General features: G+C 36.5%; 1 protein-coding gene and 1 long non-coding RNA gene across 16 annotated transcripts in view; one reads left to right on the top strand and one right to left on the bottom strand.

Annotated features, from left to right (window-relative positions):
* Positions 1 to 20622, bottom strand: part of TMEM108 (transmembrane protein 108) — a 343659-nt gene that overhangs the window by 236894 nt on the left and 86143 nt on the right. The window contains exon 1 of one of the 15 annotated variants that reach the window (XM_049099822.1): positions 9134 to 9154. The exons of the other annotated variants lie outside the window; for them this stretch is intronic. The gene's annotated coding sequence lies outside the window, so the exon portion shown is untranslated. Of the gene's footprint in view, positions 1 to 9133; positions 9155 to 20622 lie in introns of those variants that run through there. 15 annotated transcript variants of the gene reach the window in all.
* On the top strand, positions 788 to 19222 carry LOC112661228 (uncharacterized). The gene is made up of 4 exons (XR_004808734.2): positions 788 to 968; positions 1191 to 1276; positions 13582 to 13657; positions 19000 to 19222. It is a non-coding gene; the product is annotated as an uncharacterized LOC112661228 (long non-coding RNA).

The following is a 20622-nucleotide window of genomic DNA, read 5'->3' as shown; positions in this document are numbered from 1 at the left end:
TGTCTCGTAACTTGGAGACAGTATCTGGGGATAGAAGGTTGGAAATCTGGGGAAGGCATAAAAGGACCAGTGTCTTTATCAAGGGAAAACACCTGGGTGTTTCTGGGTGAGACTAATTTTTCACAGAAACCACATCTGTTCTCTCAAGTAAAAAAAAATACCAAAACATCCCTGGAGGCAATGTGGTATAAATTTGTATACCCATTGTGTATAATCTATTACACATGGATTTAAACTGTGGCCACCATGTACCTGCTCAGAGACCGTGATAGTCTCCTTACTCTCTGAGCTCAGTTAACTGCACAATCAATTAAATGAGATAATTTAGGTAAAATGCCCAATACTATTCATATGTGTTAACATATGTCATGCCCTTTCTGCCTTACCAATACCATCCAGAGGCATGTGCTAATAGTGACAAACCTACTTCTATGCAAATGCAGGGATGTATCTTGTCATGACTGTAATTTCTGACAAAGTAAAAAATTACAGACTCATTCTGCCATTTAACAACTCATTCTATTTTTTTGTGACCAGGATAACTGATGAACTTTAACTTGACACTTTTCCTCCTGAGTCACTTCTAAAGGATCAGATATTTTAACAGCAGCTGATCTGCACAGTAGGATCCCATGGGTCAGTCCCCACCACCAACATAAAAAGGTTAGGAATTATTTCATATCATGATGCTGCCAGAGAAAGTACAGATCCCCAAAGAAAATATTTTATAATATATTTTTTTTTTCTCCCAAATTCCCTTGCCAGCTTCTTCCTCTGTCAAGAAGTGTTGGATGTGATGGGATATTCTGCATGCATGCCTGAGTCCAGGGCACTACATGATGGCACCAGGTAGAAGCTGAGGGGCTGCTTGGGTTTCAAGCTGACACATCTCCTGTCAAAGCTACTTCATACCCCGGCAGAGAGAAGTTCCTCTCAACTCTTAGCAGTGATCATTGCAATTATTACATGTGAGTGACCAATAAGTCACTAAGTCACTGTGATGACTCATGCATCAAAAAGAAAGCCTTCCTCTGGCCTCATAGGCCGGGCAGTAATCTCTAGGGAGAGAAGCTAATCTTGCTAACTAAGAATAGTAGGTAGGAGAATGATGTCACCAAGATGGCAATGTAAGTCATTCTTAATTATACTCTTCTTCCCAAGAAGAACCAAGATCTATTTTTTTAAAAAAGGTACCACTGAGAGAAGCCTAGAACACAGAGGTGAGGCCGAAACACACTGCTGCATCTCACAGACCAAGAGGTACTACATTAGACAGGTAAGAAAAGTGGTCACTTTTTTACCACATTGCCCCTCTTCCAGGACAGTACAGCACCACCAGGAGAGGTCCCCCTTGAGTCACCAGTTTCTCCAGTAGGAAAAGAGAACCCAAGCATTATAGGTCACTTAGGAGAGCCCATACCCTGATCTCACATGGTAAGGATTGCAGTAGAATCTGCACAGTATAGACACTAGGAATCTGTGACACATGGGTGAGTATCTTGCAAAAATCAATACACAGACCTTGGCAGACAGAGCTAATTACCTGCAGTGCCCAAGTAGTAATCCCATTCATCAGCTTTGCTCATCTTCAGAACCAAATCTGGGGTGCACTCTGATTAGGGAACTTGGCAGGGTGCAGATATGCCTGATTCGGATCCTCAGATGAAGAGTTTTGCTGGCTCTAGAGCTGAGTTTGCCCACACCCAGGCAAAGTGCTAAGTCAAAGCTCTATCCTCTGTGGAGGGTGCCTTCTATACTCATCTGATCAGAAGGACTAGTGACAACTGTTAGAAGCTGTGTGGCCCAGTGGCACACAAGCTAAGAGGTGAATGGGCAGAGCTGATAACTTCCAGAGCACAATCAGTGTGGGCATTTAGGCTTCCATGCTAAGTAAAGGCAGGAGGATTAAGTCATAGCCAAAGGTGGGGGTAGTTCCTGGCAACTCTAAACTGGAAAGCCTCTTTGAGAAATTGAGAATAGCCTGGAACAGCCCCTTCTCCCTCCTGCCTGGGCGAGATAAAGTGAATAGTTTGCAGAACAAAGCCAGTGACCCTGTTCAGGAAGGAACTTGGGGTGCAGGTCAGCTTAAAACAGCAAACAAAGAGCTTTATCAGTTTTAGAGATGCTTCTCCTGCTGTGCCTGAGCAGGCAGTTTAATTTATAGTCCTGTTCATAGCTGAATACAGCCTTCAGCCTATGCAACCAGGAAATCTAACCAGGACTGACAGGAAGCTGTTTAGCCCAATTCAACAACCCTATGTACTGTCTATGTAATGCATTAGAAAACAGGATAGCCTATGATTTCCCCCATGTGCAAGAGCAAAACCAATGACTTCACTTGACCAAGGAATTCAATACATTCAGGCCTGCTTTGGGCCCCCAAACAGTGAATGAACTATATAGGCCTTAAGCCTACTTGCTACTTTGTCAGGGCAGGGAAGTTAAATCATAGCTCTAGCTACTACTAAATACAGTACTCAGTTCTACCATCTAGTAAGCCTGAACAGAGATTTAGGCAACCACAAAATCCATCCTATAGCCTCACTTGGGTAAGGAACCAAGCAAACAGTTCTATCCAACTGGTCTCAGACAGTGGTACTCACCCCACCCCTGTTCTCAGAATTCAAATAGTTGTGTCTCCCCAAAAGAGACCACAATAGCAGGGCCCACCTGCCCAAAGACATTACCAGCAGACACATCCAGAAACCCAAACTGAACAGACTAGTAAAGAACTATCTCTGCCAAAGAAAACCTGCGAAGTTTGGAAAAGGAGGCCCATTACTTGAATGCATATGTACCAATGTAAAAAATCAAGGATCAGGTATATATGGTATCACCAAAGGAAACCAATAAAGCTCCAATAACTGACCCTAAAGAAGTGGGAGATCTATGAATAGTCAGATATTTTAGAATAATCCTCTTAAGGAAGTTCAGCAAACCAGAAAAAAACACAGACTAAAGTAGAAAAACTAAAATTAGTAGAAAACCATTGCTCATTTTGCATGAACAAAATGAGAAGTTTGACAAGGAAACAGAAACCATCAACAACATAAACAACAACAAAACAACCCTCCACAACACAAACCCATAAACAGAAATCCTAAAGTTGAAAAATACAATAACTCAGAGGGTTTCAAAAGTATACTCAACTGGGCAGCCCAGATGGCTCAGTGGTTTAGTGCCACCTTCGGCCCAGGTTGTTATCCTGGAGACTGGGGATTGAGTCCCACGTCAGGCTCCCTGCATGGAGCCTGCTTCTCCCTCTGCCTGTGTCTCTGCCTCTCTCTCTCTCTCTCTCTATCTCGCACACGTGCGCTCTGTGTCTCTCATGAATAAATAAAATCTTTTAAAAAAGCATATTCAACTGTGCGAAGGAAAAATTAGTGGGCTGGAAGATGGGACATTGGAAATTGCCTAGTCACAGAAACAAAAAGAAAAAAAAAATGAAAAAGTGAAGAAAGCCTACAAGAAATTAGGACAAAATAAAAAGAAACAATATTCAATACTTGCATTATGGGAATTCCAGAAGAATGAGAGAAAGGCACACAAAATAAATTTAGAGGAATAATGTCTGAAAAGTTCCCAAACCTGGAGAGAGAAATGGAAATCTAGATCCATGGGGCCCAAAGGGCCCCAAATAGATTGAACCTCAATAGGACTACACTGACACACATTATAATTAAATTGTCAAAAGTCAAAAGCAAAGAATTTTAAAAAGCAGCAAAAGAGAGAAGTTACACACAAGGGAACCCACCATAAGACTACTGGCAATTTATCAACAAACTTTTCAGGTCAGAAGAGAACAGGATGACATATTCACAATATTAAACAAAAACAAAAACAAAAACTGTCAGATGTCCTTCAGAAATAAAGGAGGGAGAAAGACTTTCCTGAACAAACAAAAGCCGAGGGAGTTCATAACCACCAGACTGCCTTCAATAAATGCTAAAGAGAGTTCTTTGGGTGAAAGTAAAAGACAATTAACCTCACAACACCACAAAAAGGTAGGGTAAATTTCATTGGCAATATTAATATATAGTCATAGTTTGATTCTGCAAAATGGTAATAGTGGTACATAACTCACAACTCTAGTTTGAAAGTCAAAAAATATGGAGCAAAAAAAAAAAGAATGGAGCAAATAATGACTGTAAGTACAGTAATTTATATTAATATTAAAAATATGTAAATTTTAACAGCAATAACCTAAAATGCAATGGGGGGGGTGAAGTTAAACTGTAAAATATATAAATTCTAGTGAAGTTAAATTGTTATAACTTTAAAAAAGGGTGTTAAAAGTTTAAGATATTTTATGTAGGCCTCATAATAACCACAAGGGAAAACCTTTTAGTAATTACACAAAGGAATATGATGAAGTTGTCAAAGCCTATGGATACAAAAATACATCAACACACAGAAAAAGGACAACAGAATGAGAAATAGCAACAATGGATCTATTTAAAAAAAAAAACAATGAACAAAATGTCAATAGTAAATCCTTGCTTATCAATAATTACTTTAAATGTAAATGAATTAAATTATCAAACCAAAAGACACAGAATGACTGAATGGATTTTTATAAATCCAACAACATGGCGCGATGCTGCATCAGATGTAAACATCTGACTCTTGATTGTGACTCAGGTCATGATATCAGGGTCATGAGATGAAGCCCTGTATCAGGCTCCATGCTTGGTGTGGAGTCTGCTTGAAATTCTTTCTCCCTCTCCCCACTCATGTGCTGTCTCTCAAGTAAATAAATCTTTTTTAAAAATCCAACAATAGGGATCCCTGGGTGGTGCAGCAGTTTAGCGCCTGCCTTTGGCCCAGGGCGCGATCCTGGGGACCCGGGATCGAATCCCACGTCAGGCTGCCGGTGCATGGAGCCTGCTTCTCCCTCTGCCTGTGTCTCTGCCTCTCTCTCTCTCTGTGTGTGACTATCATAAATAAATAAAAATTAAAAAAAAAAAAAAATAAAGGTTTAAAAAAAAAAAAAAATCCAACAATATGTTGCCTAAAAGAAATTCACTTTAGCTTTTTTAAGACATAAATAGACTGAAAGTGAAAGGATGGAAACCCATTACAAGCAAATGGTACCAAAAAAATTTTTTTTAAAGTTATATCAGAGAAGACAGACTTTAAAGTAAAAAAGAATAGTAAAAAGAGACAAAGAAGGTCATATAATGATAAAGGAGTCCATATACCCAAAAAGCATAACAACTGTAAATATTTATGCACCCAACATTAGAGCACCTACATAAAGCAAAACCAATAGAGCTAAAAGGAGTAATAAAGTTTAGTATAAACTAAACTAGTATAATAGTTTAATTAGGACTTTAATATTCTATTCTCACCAATAAATACATCATCCAGAGAATCAAAAAGGAAAGAGAAGATCTTCATAACACTATAGACCAAATGAACCTAAGATACACAGAATATTCTATCCACCTATCCAACGCAGAATGCATGTTCTTCTCTAATGCATATTTAACATTTTCTAGAATAGATCACTATGTTAGGCCATAAAACAAGTAAGTATCCTCTCTGACAACAATGGTATGAAACTAGAAATTGGCAACAAGAGGAAAACTAGAAATTCACGAATACACCAAAATTAAACAACACTCTCCTAAATAAGCAATGGATCAAAAAAATTAAGGGAAAATTGGAAGTAAAATTTTTCTATTTGCAAATTCTTGAGACAAATGAAAATGAAAAAAACAACATACCAGAACTTATGGGATACAGCAAGAACAGTTCTAAGAATTAAGTTCTTAAGAACAAATATCTATATTAAGAAGAAAGATATCAAATAAACAGCCTAACTTTATACCTCCTAAAGGAACTAAAAAAACAAGAAACTGAACCCAAAGTGAGCAGGAGAAAGGAAATAATAAAGATTAATGCAGAAATAAGTGAAAAATGAACAGAAAAACGATAGAAAAAAAAGATTAACCAAACCAAGAGTCCGTTGTTTGAAGATACATAAAACTGACAAATGCTTAGTAAGTATAAAAGAACCACCCAAATCCACAAAATTATAAATGAAAAAGGAATTATCAAAGAACTGATACCAAAGAAATTCCAAATATCATTAGACTACTATGAACAATTATATGTCAACAATTAAACAACCAGAAGGAAAAAATTCTTAGAAACATGTAACTTACAAAGACAGAAACAGAAAGATACAGAAAATATGAATAGGCCAATTACTAGTAAGGAGACTGAATCAGTAATCAAAAATCTCCCAATGAAGAAAAGCCCATGACTAGATGGCTTAACTGGTAAATTCTGCAAAAATATTAAAAAAAAAAAAAAAAAAAACTAACAGTAATTCTCAAATTCTTTCAAAAAAATCAAAGAGAAAAGAACATTCTCAAACTCATTTTACGAGGCCAGCATTAAACTGGTATCAAAATCTGAAAAGGACACTACTAGAAAAGAAAACTACAGGCCATAATCCCTGATGGATATGGATACAAAAATTCTCAATAAAATGCTAACAAACCCAAATTCCAAAGCATGTTAAAAGAATCATTCACCATGATCAAGTGGGATTTATCCTTGGGATATCAGCATGGTTCAACATAGGCAATTAACAGGATACATCACATTAATAGAATGAAAGAAAACAATATAATCATCTCAATAGATGCAGAAAAACCATTTGATAAAATTCAATATCCATTCATGATAGATAAAAACTTTTAACAAATTAGGCATAGAAGGAGTATACACCAACATAATAAAAGCCACATATGGCAAGCAGAGAGTTAACATCTCATTCAATGGTGAAAAAAATGAAAGCTTTTCCTCTAAGATCAGGAATAAGACAAGGATGCCCAGTCTCACTACTTTTATTTCACACAATACTGAGAGTGCTAGCTAGAGCTATCAGGTAAGAAAAAGAAATATAAGATATCAGAATTGGGAGGGAAGAAGTAAAATTGTCTCTATATGCTGATGATATGATTTTATATATGGAAAATTCTAAAGACTCAATCAAAAAACTGTTAGATCTAATTAATGAGTTCATAAAGTTGAAGAATGCAAAATTAACATACAAAATCAGTAGTGTTTCTATACACTACCAAAATTTCTGAAAAAGAAATAAACCAATCCTATTTACAATAGCATCAAAAACACCAAAATACTTAGGAATAAATTCAACTAAGGAGATGAAAGATCTCTATGCTGAAAACTACAAGACAATAATGAAAGAAATAAAAGAAGACACAAGTGAAATGGAAGGTTATTTGTGTCCATGGATTGCAAGAAGTAATATTGTTAAAATTTTAATACTACTAAAAGCCATCTATAGATTCAATGCAATTCCTATCAAGATTCCAATGGCACTTCTACAGAAGTAGAAAAATCACTCCTAAAACTTATCTGAAGCCACAAAAGACCCAAAATAGCCAAATAAATTCCAGAGAAAGAAAAACAAAGGTGGAGGTATTCACACTTCCTGATTTCAAACTATTCTATTAAATTGTAGTCATCAACAGAATAGAATATTGTCATAATCATAAAAACAGACCCATGGAACAGAATTGAAAGATCAGAAATATACCCAACCATCTGTGATCATCTAATATTTGACAAAGGAAAAAATAGTCTCCTCAATAAATGGTAGTAAGATAACTGGATATTCACATGTAAAAGAATGAAACTGGACTCCTATCTTATACCACTCACAAAAGTTAACTCAAAATGAATTAAATACTTAAATATAAGACCTGAAACCATGAAACTCCTAGAAGAAAACAGGAATAAAGCTCCTTGACATGGGTCTAGGTAATGATTTTTTGGATAGGATCTAAAGGACAAGCTTCAAGACAACAGTAGGCTGTTAGTAGTTAAGTTTATAGAGAGTCAGAAGTTGTACATGGATTTTCAATCATGCAGGGGCCTGGCACCCCTAATTCTCAGGTTGTTCAAAAGTCAAATGTATATATACAATGGAATATTATTTAGCCACAAGAAATGAGTAAATCCTCTCATTTGCAACAACATGGATGAATCTTAAAGGCATTTTCTAAGTGAAATAAGTCAGAGAAAGATAAACAACTATATGATTCCACATATAAGTGGAATAAAACCCCCCCCAAAAAACAAAAAAAACCCCCAAAAACACTCAAATAGAAAGACACTCATATAGAAAGACTTGTGGTTAGCAGAGGCTGAGACTAGGGAGGTGGAATTGGAGGAAGGTGGTCAAAAGTACAAACTTCCAGTTATAAGAGAAATAGGTACCAGGGATGTCAGTTAACATTGCTGTTATGATATGTAGGAAAGTTGTTCAAGTAAATCCTAGGAGGTCTCAACACAAGGAGAAATTTTTTTTCTTTCTTATTTTCTCTTTATATCTTACTATATAAGAAAATGGATGTTAGCTGAACCTATTGTGATAATTATTTCACAATATATGTAAGTCAAATGATGATGCTATATGCCTCAAACTATGTGTGTCAACTATTACTCAATAAAACTGGAGGAAAAAACGATATGCAAAACAAAAAATCCCGCACAATAGGTAGGAAGCATAAGCCTTGCCAACACTTTAATTAAATGGAAATTTTTTCCTCTCCTCTTCCCTTAATCTACCTCTGTCTTCCTTCTCTCCTTTCTCTCATGTCTTACCAGATATTCTTAGATACTCTGGGTCACATCTGCCAACCTGTGAACAGAGCTAGGATTAAAACAGACTCCAAACAAGAGGTCCTACCAGCCAAGAGCAATCACTGTCCAGTGGCAATAATTTTTCAAACAGCAGGATTTGCTGTTTGCATCCTGAAGCACAGGTCTATATTACAACTCAGAAAGCAAAAGAAGGAAAAACAGTAAATGACCAGAACAAGATATAATCTAAAAATGTTACTGAGTTCTCAATCCAGAGACATCCCAAATACCTTTGCTATTAATTCTTCAATAACCAAATCCACCGTTTTTTATCCTGAAAACACATCAAATGGTTTTATTACAAACTAAAAAATCATTCTCTCTCCCCAATGGTGCCTCCCCCCCACTTCCAAACTTGCATACCACCTTGATCTTGCCAGTCCTCTAAATCAGAGTCCTTGAAATACATCTTCCAACCCTCTCTGCTTCAAATATATTAAAATTTTACCTGTCAATATCTTTCAAAATTTCATCTTTTCGCTTCGTCATCTTTGCTTTGTCTTGTTTTAGTCCTTCAAATTCCTCTCAGGTGACTATTGCAACTCATTGTTCTCCATATATTTACACAAATCACTCCTAAATAATGCATTTAATCATGTTACTCCACTGCTTTAAACCTCCTCCCAATTTTCTGTTGCCTTCACCTTGGCATTTAAGGCTCTTCACAACCCACTAGCTAGCTCACTAACCTCTCTAGCTCCATCTGGCACCAACCCCCGCCTAAGTTCCAGCCTGCTGAGCTGATGAATGTTCCATCAACACACCCATAGCCTTCCACGACTTCACATCTCATTTCTTACAATCTTTCCTGAGATGCCCTTCCTCACTCCCTACACTTAGCTTCCCCTCTTTGTGCTCTCAACACTTTGTCCTGATCTGTACTTTTGTACTTAGTTTACATTGCAATTACATATTTTATGGAAATGTATCTTATTCATTCCTGCATCATAGCATTTGCTATTTAAAAAAGACTCACTAAAGAAATTCTAAAGGATATACTTCAAAAAGAGGGAAGAAAGTAACAATGAGGAAAAACACTGGTAAATAGGCGAAACTAAGTAAACATTATTTAAAACTGTTAGAAAAGTGCATAATCTGTGGGGGGAAATAGAGAATCTGAGGAGAAATATCTTTAAGATTTGAAGCATGAGTGGTAACACTCATTAAATAGAAACTTTTTAAAGTATGCCCATCAAACTAGCAAGAACAGCTATTAAGGGAGTAGATATAAAGCATATAACCTCCAAAGAAGGAAGAGGAAAAAATGAAATACAAAAAAAAAAGAAAAAAGAAAAAAAGAATTATTAATTCAGATGACAAAAGGGGAAAGGGGAGAAATAGAAAACATTCATAAAAATACATAAAACAGTGTAAGAAGTATAAATTTCTTATTAATTGCAATAAATGCTAGTGGAACCAACTTTCCAAGTAAGGGTAAATATTTTTAGACTGAACGAAAATCTAGCTACATATTGCCTGTATAAGATACACCTAAAACACAGAACAAGACACATGCAAAAGAATTATATACCTGTATGTACCTATTAATATTGTCTCAAAACTTGCAAAGCAAAAATTTACATGGTAATGAGAAGATATGGACAAATCCATCACCCGAAGAAGAAACTACAATAGAACTCTCCTAGTCATGGATAGCTTCAGCAAATAAAATATTAGTAAGGACAGAAGTTTTAAACAGCTTAACTGATAAGCTTTTTAGCAATATAAAACACATGTAGAATATTAAATGCAACAATTTGTGATACATTATACAATTTTGAAAACAAAACTAGTGATAGCCTCAAACTTCTAAAGATTCTTTTACTGTAATACAATTAAATATTAGAAATATATTTTTCAACATAACTCTGATTCCAAATTAAGAAAGAAACAGAATGAGAAATGAGCATTATAGGTCAATTTCACAAAGGTGAAAAACTCTAAACAAATTATTTGTAAAGATAATTGGGTTTATCAAAGGTATGGGGCCTTGATTTATTATTAGAAAACCAGTTAATGTAACTCATCCTAATAACAAAGTAAAGGGAAAAAACCATATCGTCAAATCATCAGCCACAGAAAAATATTTATAGAATTCTACATTTATTCACAATTTTAAAAACTCAGCATACTAAGAATAGAAAAGCCCTTGACAAAGGATATTTATCAAAATAAAAACAACAAAACCTACAATGAACATTATATAGTTGATAATGAAAATCATTAAAAAAATTTATTTTAAAATCAGAATGAAGAAAGACCAGGGCAGCTATTATCATATCTATTCAACATTGGTCTGGCAGGCCAGACCAGGGCAAAGATAAAAATAAGAGATATAAAGCTACATAGCTGTTGTCATTTACAGATAATATATTTATGTAGAAATCCCGAATCAAAAGAAAAATTATTTTAATTAGTAAGATTTAGCAAATTTTATGTTCACAAAACCAGTAAGTAGAAATCAACTACATGAGTATATTCAGCAGTAATCAGAATGACATCATTAACAGCAACAAAAATAAAAAGTACCCAGGAATAAATTTAACAAAAGATACGCCTGCTCTTTATATAAAATGTTTTTAACTGAAGTGAAAAACACTGTATGAAGATCCAAACAATTGAAGGATTTGACTAGATAGGTGGTAATATGACAAAAGAAAGAAAAGTGGCAACACAAAAGTCAGGTCAGGTCTGACCTGTACAGGGTATGGAAGGAAGGTAATGGCTTACTTCTTAACCTGGATGGTAAGCACAGGAGTATTTAGGTTTTTAATTCTTCAAACTGTACCTAAAATTTTATATTCTCTGTTATATGGATGAATTATTTTATAGATTTTAAAAAGGGCTAGAATAGCCCAATTAATGCAAAAGTATGCTGTCATGTCATAGGATTCCCACAATTTACAAGAAGTGCTTGGGAGAAGATACTAATTTTGTCAACTTTGAAAATGTGTGTCTTGAATAATCATTTCAACTTCAAAAGAGGAGGCAGCAGCCACTATAAGATGCTAGAACAAACCCCTTCAGGAAACACTCAGTTCTAAGTGCAATTGTCCTCATTTTTTTGGTTTTAAATGAAAAGGTTTCTATGCAAAGCTGTTTATATAAATTTTCAGTTGTTTACCTCTGCACACAAAGTAGAAAAGGAGAAATAGGACCATTCAGGAACATTTAACAAATACTGGCTTAACAATGATGAAAAATTTAGGTAAAGTCTCAACTCTCTATTTCATTAGCCTAATACACTAGTGTTTTACAGTATGTTTCTAATGGTAGATAGAGTGCCAAGAGCTTGCAGATAATGTGTTTTGAAGAATGACTTTTGGTGGGTTTAGTTATAGGGAAATAAATATTTTATTTGCATGCTAATATGCTCCCTGGAGTAATAGATAAATATGATCAGAAATACATGTAGCTTGGGCACCAGCATGTAACCTGTAGCCTAGCTTATCTGTGTAGCAGACTGCTTTCCAAAAATGGCCACTACAATATTTCCAGTCCCACATGCTCTTCCAGAAGCTTTTCACTTCCTTACAAGAGATGGAATTTATTTCCATTCCCACTGAAACTGAGTGGCCTTTGTAACTGCTTCAATGAGTGGGGTAAGAATGTTGTGTGATTTCCTAGGATGGGTCATAAAAGATAAGGTTCTCGCCTTTCTCTTTCTTGGGTCATATGGTTTGAGAGCACTGAGTTGTCTGGCTATCTTGAAGCTGTCATGCTGGAGAGACCACAAAGAAAGAGAGATGCTGAGAAGAGCCCAGCTATTCTAGTCTTTCCCAGCCCTCCAGACAGTTTAGGGAGTGAGTTTCAGATGATTACAGCCTCCAGCCTCTAAGCCAATCCAGCTGATGCTGAATGGAACTAAGATAACTGTCCCTGTTGAGCCCTGCCCAAATTGCAGATTTGTGAGCAAAATATAGTTGCTGCTTTAAGGCACTAACTTTGTTGTGCTGCAGCATTAGATAACTTGAACAGTTGTCTTATCTACAGAAAAGATATTGAATGTAAATGTCATCCTCTCATGTACCCAAAAGATAAAAGACTGAGAACCAACAACCCCAAATAGCACAGTTTCTAAAAACCATAATGATAGAACTCTATCATTATCATACAAAAAGCAGCAAGCACCACCCTAGAAGTTAAATTTGATTTAGTATTTATTATACCTGCTGATCACTGATGTTGATGAGTTGGTTCATTTATCAATTTATTATTTGAGGGGATCCCTGCCTCGGTGGCTCAGCAGTTTAGCACCTGCCTTCGGCCCAGGGTGTGATCCTGGAGTCCTGGGATGGAGGCCCCGGGATGGAGTCCCGCATCAGGCTCCCTGCTTCTCCCTCTGCCTGTGTCTCTGCCCCTCTCTCTCTCTCTCTCTCTCTCTGTCTCTCATGAATGAATGAATGAATGAATCAATAAAATCTTTAATAAATAAATCTATTTGAAAAAAATCCTTTAGTATTTTTGTTTTTAACTACTTCAAAGGATCTGAGATGCACGTTAACAATCTCCATCTATAAACGAAATTTATTCCATTACTATATCTATCTTTTATTCTAGTCTATTTATGTTAGCATCACAGTGTGATATCAGGTGTCCTCCTCAAATTCAGTGGAACGAATATGAAATTACTGAGGTCTACTGGATGCTAGGGTAATCAGATTTCAGAGCCAAAGAAAATCCCTGCTCACTTATTATGTGACCCTAGGCAAGCTACATAACTTTACTGAGCATTTTTATTGATCTGTAAAATGAAAATACTACCTATCTATCTTGCAGGGTGGTTACGGAATTAAATGAGTCAATATATATAAAATACTTAGCATGCTTGGTACATAACATGCAATCAATAAGCTTCCTTTTCTTGACACCTCTTGTTTCTTTATTCAATGACAGGTTAAAGGAGTTTGTAGGTTCCTAGGTTTGCCTAGTTAAAAGAAGCCCTCCAGAGAAAGTCAGGCTCAACTTATCTGTAAGTATTGCTCCCACACTTGGAAGTAGGCTTTCAACCTGCACTGGGAGCTTCAACATAAGCAGCTCACTGGGGCTCTCCATTCTGCTTTGCATAGCTGTAGTTGTTATTAGAGAATCTACATGAAGAATGTAGGGGTTGGGGGATCCCTGGGTGACTCAGCGGTTTGGCGCTTTTGGCCCAGAGCGCGATCCCGGAGTCCCAGGATTGCATGGAGCCTGCTTCTCCCTCCTCCTGTGTCTCTGCCTCTCTCTCTCTATGCCTATCATAAATCAATCAATCAATCTTAAAAAAAAAAAAAAAAGAATGTAGGGGGTTTTTTGTTTAAAGAACATTATGGCCAGTATATATTTTGACTTGTCAAAATCATATTAGGGAAAGGTTATACCATCTGAAGAATCCGAAGATAGTTTTTCTAATTACACTCTCCTTGTAAATTAAAATTTGGCATTTGGTTTACAAATTTGTCTCAGATAATGTGTCAATCAACCAACATCTGATCAATTATAAGGTAAAATTGACACTGAAGTTCCAGACTCAAGAAACTGACCTAGGGAGTGAGCCCTGAAACAGACACAGTGACTACTAAAATCCAGGTCCCATGGCATCATTTCTATTCGTCTATTACAAGAATTCAAATATTTGAGAATAAACCTCACATTCTATTAGCCTTCTTTTACATGACCCAAAAAGAAACCACATAAAAAGTCAACAGATATACTGCTAATATTTTTACATATATATTCTGAAGAAGAAACTATTTTAAATAGCAAGTAAACATGAATATGGCAAATGATAATAAATATTTATTTCATATGTACAAGTAAACCTTTATCATTAAAGACAGTTCCTCGGGATCCCTGGGTGGCGCAGCAGTTTGGCGCCTGCCTTTGGCCCAGGGCGCGATCCTGGAGACCCGGGATTGAATCCCACGTCAGGCTCCCGGTGCATGGAGCCTGCTTCTCTGCCTGTGTCTCTCCCTCTCTCTCTCTCTCTCTCTCTCTGTGTGTGTGTGTGTGACTATCATAAATAAATAAAAATAAAAAAAAATAAAGACAGTTCCTCTTAAGATTGTAGCCTAAAATATAAAACTCTTTGACCTGAACCACTAATGACAAACTAAGGCTGTCATTGTCATCATAGGCACCTTGGGATGTTATACCAACCCCAGAAATTGTATTCACTGAGAATAGCATCCATGCTCACACCATTCTGAGAGACAGGGATTAGCTATCACCTCCATTTTAAGAGCTGGATAATCAATCAATCACAGAGAAGTTAAACAGCATATTAAAGATTCAATATTGGGCAGCCCTGGTGGGATTAGCGCCGCCTTCAGTCCAGGGTGTGATCCCAGAGACCCCACGTCAGGCTCCCTGCATGGACCTGCTTCTCCCTCTGTCTGTGTCTCTGCCTCTCTCTCTCTCTCTCTCTGCGAGTCTGTCATGAATAAATAAAATCTTAAAAAAAAAAAAAAGTTCAATATTTGCTAAACAGCTGCTTATTTCTGCTTGGACCTTGAGCTGGAAACTTCTACCAGATGGATAAGGTGCTTACTAATAGGGCAGTAAGCCCACCTCAGAGGGTCTCCTTAAGGTTTGGCACTGGTAGTACACAATTTGGTCAACTGTGCTTCTTTTCCCTATAAAAATAGAACTCAATAAATATAGCAGCACAATTTATTAACAAATCTTTAATCATTATCTTTAAGAATTAAAATAAAGACAATCTAGTGTAATATTTACATAAATTAAAAATGCCTACCTTTAAATTAATCATCTTTTCCCACTAAATTCTATTTTAAACCTACTTCTAACTTAAACCTGGGTTTATTCCAGACTCTAACTGGAATTCTCCCTGATTTAATTTGAATTGTTATTTCTCCAATAAATCTCAGGTCTTCAGAATAGCCTAAGAGCTCAACATGTAATTCTCCTGAGTTAATCTATTCTTTCTTCTCCCTCCGATTTTAGCTTAAGAAACCATTAATTTCATAAGGCATCTAAGGTCTCATTTGCTGGAGCCCTTCCTCTTTTCAGAGGACTCACTATACCTTATACCTTTCCCACACCCTTACCTCCAGAGAACCTTGGGTTTTGCTCCTTCATCCCCATGCTTTACCTTTGCTACACTGCCCACTCTGGGCTTCCATTTCCAACCAGAAGGAACCATACATGCAGCCGTCTCTGCTCTGTGGTCTTGTTCCAATCAGGGAAACATTCCTATGGCAACGAACATGCACTACCATTTCACTCCCCCTTCCCTGAAAGTTCCTTATTTGCATGGCAGATGTTTGGCAAGGACACTGAATTACTTTCACTTGCCTAGCAACTACTAGCCTGTTCTAGCCCTTCTAAAGGGGCTTAGCTAAAAAAAAATTAAAAAATAAAAAAAATAAAATAAAGGGGCTTAGCTTTTTTCTCTTTATTTATTAAAGCCTATTTGAGGGCTGGCTGGCTGTGGAAAGGTCAGCTATCAAAACATTGTCCCAGGGTACTGGCCTGGAGCACACATAGCCCTTGAGCAAACTGAAGTCCTCTCCTGCCCCAAGGGGAAAAAAATGTCCATAGGCTCAAGACAATGGGCCAAGAGTGGACAGCTCTAAGGAGCTCTTTTTAGGCTAAGTCCAGGGAAAATTCCACTTTTAGAGAACCTCAAATCTTGTTCATCCTCAGCTATAAGAGTCAAATTATTGGTATATTAGCCTTCATTCATTAAAACCAAGTTTATCCATTTAGTATGTTGTATATTTAGGACCCTTCTATCAATTTATTGACTTAATAGGCTTGCAACCAGATACTTTAACTTACATGTTATACTTTATTCATATAGGTAATGTTGGTATTAGGAACCAACATGGCTCCTGATTGATACTGCTATCCTCATTTCCCTGCCTCAGTGAATTCTAAGAAACACTCAAGGTGCCTATAATATAATTTGGGTTCCCTTTCTCTGAAAATCCACAGAAGTGGAGGAGCTTGAACAATGAATAAACCAAGTTTCTCCAGCCCTTGTGCCATTCTGCTGGTAGGATCTCATGTTTGCCTGGTGCTTTTTTTTCAGAACAGAGCCCAATAGCAGATGCTAGCTCCTAAAAACACCTGATGAGATAATCAAGCCAGGTTCTGGAGAAAAATAAAAGCTATTGCCTTCCACAAGGAAAGCAAGGCCACTTATGCGAAGGGAAGAGTCGCCAGTTTAAACTAGCAATAGAATCAAAAGTTGACCCTGGTGGCCACTGTCCTTCCTTTATAGGACAACTTCCTTCTGCTAGCAGGGGAACAAAAGACTAACTTTTCTATGCTTGTTATCTTTGGTTTCTTCTAAAAAGAAGCTTCTTACCCACTTCTATGACTTTACTAGGATAATTTTTGATCCCTAGGTCCTATTTCAATGATGGCACACAGTAAGTGTTCAGTAACCATTTATTGAAGTCAACTATAAACACAGAAGTAACTAAAAATTTAAAGTAACTATTTTCACCTATCATACCTGTAAACTAAAATTTTTGTCATATTCAATGCTGATAAAGATGTATAGACACATGACATTCTTATAAACCGTTGATAGAAGTATAAATTGGTAATTTTGGAGGACAATTTGGCACTTTTTAGTGACACTAAAAATGCACACACTTTCACTAGTAATTTCCCTGCTTTGAAGATATCCTACAAATATATTTACCAAAAAAAACGTAAAAAGATACGTTAAGATGTTTATTATAGCATTGTTTGCAACAAGAAAATCTGGTAACAACTACAATGTTGATACACAGAAGTTAACTGATGGCATGCCAACACAATGGAGTACTATACAGACATTTAAGAGAGGTAGATCTATATGTACTGATCTAAGCATATATCTAAGATACATTGCTAAGGGAAATATACTGTATAACAAAACCTATGTATCCATAAATAAGTATAGATGTATGTTATGTGTACATATGCATATACACATATATTATGTGTTTTTAGATGAATAGAACATTAGTTCATTCCTAGAGGGACCTGCAGAAACTTCACAGTGACTATCTTTAAAGAATGATATTTTGGAATCACAGGGATTTCCAAATAGGGAAAAGCCTATTTTCACTTAATAGCTTTTATAAATGTTGATTAATTTGAAAATATAAGTCTTATTCATACTTTAGAAACATGTTCATAATTGGGACACCTGGGTGACTCAGTCAATTAAGCATCTGACTCTTGATTTTGGCAGAGGTCATGATCTCAGGGTTGTGAGACTGTCAGGCTCCATGCTCAGCACAGAGTTTGCTTGAGAGTCTTTCTCTCCCTCTCCCTCCACTCATACATGTGCACACTCTCTAAATAAAATCTTTTAAAAAATGTTTGTAATTGCTTTCATATTAGTTTTTTAAAATAATAAGCCAGTAGGTTATTTTTACCTTTCAGGTATATTAGGTAACCAACACAGGAGTCTCTAAAACCATCCACAGCCCCTGAAAGCAAGAAATTGCAGACATGGAAGCAACAACTCACATAAATTACATACAAAGTTTGCACTTTTAATATGGTGGGCATAGTAAATATAGCAAAACTATATTAAAATTAAGAAATCATATTTGAGCTATGTAAATTAAGATTTAAAAATTGTGAAAACACATTGTAGCACAACCAAATAAACCAATGCTCTTCCTAATGCATGGGAGTCTTTCTGTGGGGGGTGAGAGGTGGGTTTATAGGAAGCAGAGAAATAACTCCTATTGCTAAATTAGGAATCATGAGCCTCAGAAGCCCTATATATATAAAAGTTAAGAACCAACAAAAGGGATCCAAGATTTCTAAATGATGCTTAATCAAATAAAAGAGACTTGGGGTGCCTGGGTGGCTCAGCATCCAACTCTTGATTTCAGCTCAGGTCATGAGCTTAGGGTAGTTAAGACTGAGTCCTGCATCAGTCTTCACACCTGGTGTAGAGCCTGCTTAAGATGCTCACTCTCGTGCGTGCTCTCTCTTTCTCTTGCTCCCACCCCAATAAACAGAGACAAAAAGGTGCAAATGTACTTTTTGGGGAGAATTACTTAACAAGCAGAGAGGGACAGCTGAAGAGAAACATCCCTTAGTCACTGTCAACTCTGTAACAAGAAAATGGGAACTATAATATAAAATTAATTTTTTCAACTTCCAATGGTTAGAAAGAACACTGTTTTTAAAAATAAAGCATTAAAGTTCATTTCCACATTATCCTCAGCCTCCTGAATATTCCTACTCTTTTCTTACAAACTCAAGAGAAAAAAAATTTCCCTTGATACTCATTATAAAACCCCAGAATGCTCTTGATATTGCCATTTTAACTGTCTATTGTTCTCCTAACTCTAGGAAATCTCTGAAAGCCAGACATAATGACTGTTGTGACAGTTTTCAGTAACAAGGAGTGAAGTTTCCTGTCAAAAGAAGTGCTTTCACCATTTTCGTCATATGTAAAACAAGATGCTTCTACAGGTACATTCATAGAGCTTCTTTGAGATCCTGAAAATCTATCAAGGATGAAAGAATCAATTAAAATGACATAAATTTGTGGGAGTTTTTCCCTTTTAGCTATAGCAAACTCTGATTTATTTCCCATTTAGTGCTGATTCTTTGGTCAGAGAACTGGCCTTTTACTCCAGAGCTGTTAAGGGCAGATTCCAGATATTAATCCAACAAAGGGGCAGAAAAAGACGGTACGGTGCTTGGTGCTTATTTGAAATACTCTAGATCCTAGACTAAATGTAGTGGATATGAGTAATGCTACATTATAATGCTCTTCCAGAAACTATTAAAAGTCACCAAGATTCTAAATCTCGCATTAAAACTGAGAGACCCACATCTTCAGGAGAGATCTACTGGTCAGATGAGCAGAAAGAATGAAGTGTGCTCCTGGAGGAAGGGTCTTGGTCCAGGATTTAGAGGTCCTGAGTTTAAGTACTATAGAGTCCTTAACCTGGAAAGCAGAGACTCACTCACCCTCATTTACTTTATTTCTCCCATGTGAACAAATGGGGACAGGTATCAGATCAAGTGAGATATCACATGGAAACAATTTGAAAAAAAAAAGGGGGGGGGGGAGATGCCAAAATGGCCTTACTATTAAAAAGACCAAGAGTTTGCTTTTGTGCAATTATCATACAAATATAATCCTGTGTGACTCAGTTTCCTTAACTGGGAACAATAACAACACTCACTTCATGAATATTATGAAGGTAAAGTGAGAAAATGGAATGTTCCCAAAAGAGTGTTTGGTATAGATACAGCAAAGCTCAAAAATATTAGCTATTACCTTTAGTACAAAGCTACTTTATTAGAACGGTGAATCCCCACAGTACTGGAGAGTTCCTAGATGTTACACAGAGTAGCATAAAGTGAAAAACATGAGATAAGAACATAAAACAGGGATTGGCTATGCCCACAGAACATGCCTTTTTGTAACTAGTAGCCAATTAAATACAAAGCAATACCACAAAAGGATGTCTGGGATAGAACTTTGACCAAGCACACAGCAATTCAGTATAGCAAGAGGCAAAAGACTGGATCAATCTCTCTATAAAAGGTTAAATGGCCTGTACGTTAAATATGACATGTACAGGGACTTTTCCCTGGCTGGTTCCACAGTAAGTTGCTCCATCCCCAAATATTTGCAACACGGATAAATGGATGGATGGGATGATCAAAGGTTGTGCTTTCAATACAATTCTGAAATGCTCTAATCACAACAGTCTATATGAAAGACAAAGGAAAACCCCAAAGACATATGTACTCTTATACTTCATTATTTATCCAGTGTTCACTATAGGTTAAGCACAGCGCAGTACAAAAGTTTTATGAATAAAGATTTGTTCATGCAATCATGGAAATCTAAGTTTTGAGGAGAAAAAGTTGGCTTTTATCTTCATTGGACTCTAGTCACAGTGGAGATAACTAATTGCCTACCTCCCTAATTGCTTCTTATAGGCAACTCTCTCT

The sequence above is a fragment of the Canis lupus genome, chromosome 23 (assembly GCF_003254725.2).
Source record: "Canis lupus dingo isolate Sandy chromosome 23, ASM325472v2, whole genome shotgun sequence".
Taxonomy (NCBI): Eukaryota; Metazoa; Chordata; class Mammalia; order Carnivora; family Canidae; genus Canis; species Canis lupus.
This window is presented reverse-complemented; position numbering and strand designations above follow the sequence as displayed.